The sequence below is a fragment of the Heterocephalus glaber genome, unplaced genomic scaffold, assembly GCF_053883595.1.
Source record: "Heterocephalus glaber isolate CG9 unplaced genomic scaffold, H.glaber_assembly_v1.0 deba00001600, whole genome shotgun sequence".
Lineage (NCBI taxonomy): Eukaryota > Metazoa > Chordata > Mammalia > Rodentia > Bathyergidae > Heterocephalus > Heterocephalus glaber.
The window spans coordinates 46,955,571-46,956,814 of NW_028258372.1; the positions used below are offsets into that span (position 1 = coordinate 46,955,571).

General features: G+C 35.9%; 1 protein-coding gene across 9 annotated transcripts in view; it reads left to right on the plus strand.

Annotated features, from left to right (window-relative positions):
* Positions 1 to 1,244, plus strand: part of Pycr2 (pyrroline-5-carboxylate reductase 2) — a 29,160-nt gene that overhangs the window by 24,665 nt on the left and 3,251 nt on the right. The gene's annotated exons all lie outside the window — the stretch shown is intronic.

The following is a 1,244-nucleotide window of genomic DNA, read 5'->3' on the forward strand; positions in this document are numbered from 1 at the left end:
AGACCTTGTCTTAAAAATAAATTTTAAAGAGCCTGGGATTCTGCTCAGTGGTGCTGCCACCTGCCTCTAAAGTGCAGGGTCCCAAACTCAATCCCTGGTACCAAAAATAAATAAATAAAATTGAAGAACAGATGGAGTGTTGCTCAGTGGTTGAGCACTTGACTAGCATGAGCAAGGTCCTGGGTTCAATCCTCAGTAACTGAAGAAGAATTTTAAAGTGCAAATCAGTAATCTTAATCATTGTTGAAAAGGCAATTGGTGTACTTTACTCCTGTAATGTTTGCATTTTGTGTAACTTGAGCTGTAGTTTTTGTTGTTGTTAAGACAATTGTTGCAAAAATTGGTTGTTGTATTTCAAGATGTCATGAGCACAACATGAACAGTAGTTGGTCACAATAAGAAGAAAATGAAAAGAAGAGATACAGGACATATTTCAAAGAAAAATAATAGACTTCCACGACTGCATAGAGACTGAAGGGGAAAGACAAAGTCCAGCTCTTCAGATGTAAAATCTGACAATTTAAACTTCTTAACATAACAAAGTCATTTTCATGTCAAGAGATGATGATATTTCCCCACAACTTTAGAATATTGATATCTGGAGCAAAGGAGTAAATATAGACACAACAACCTGATTTCTCATTTCATTGCTGAAAATATCAAAGTCACCGAAGAAAAGTTGCCTGTGAGCTATAAGTCACTGTTATCATATTAGGTATGAAAAAATTATTTCCTAAAGGATTAACTGTATAGGGTGCAGTGTGGAATCTAAACAGACAGTTGGGAGTGGTAACCACTGAAACAGGTTATTTCAGTGTTATTTTTCACATAGTGCCAAATACATGGCACACATATTTGAGAGTACACATGGTATTAGCACAGTGCTGTGAAGAATTTTGCTGCCACATGAATCAGGAAAGGCACTTAAACATCGGTTTGGTTGTAAAACAAACACAGACACAGACACACAGACACAGACATACACACACACACACACACACACACACACACACACACACACACAGTGGGCTCATTACCAGATCCACCAGCAAGAAACCTGAAGTAGTAATAAGAACTGATCTTTGACAATTGTTAATTCAGTAAAATGGGGCAATTTTATCTGTAAAATTTGTTTGAAGAATATGGAGAATAGTTTGTTGTTGATGTCATTAACCAGAACCTGAAAGTAAGGTTTACCGATGAATATGTGAAATTAAACAAGTTTAATGTTTAATGTTTTATAG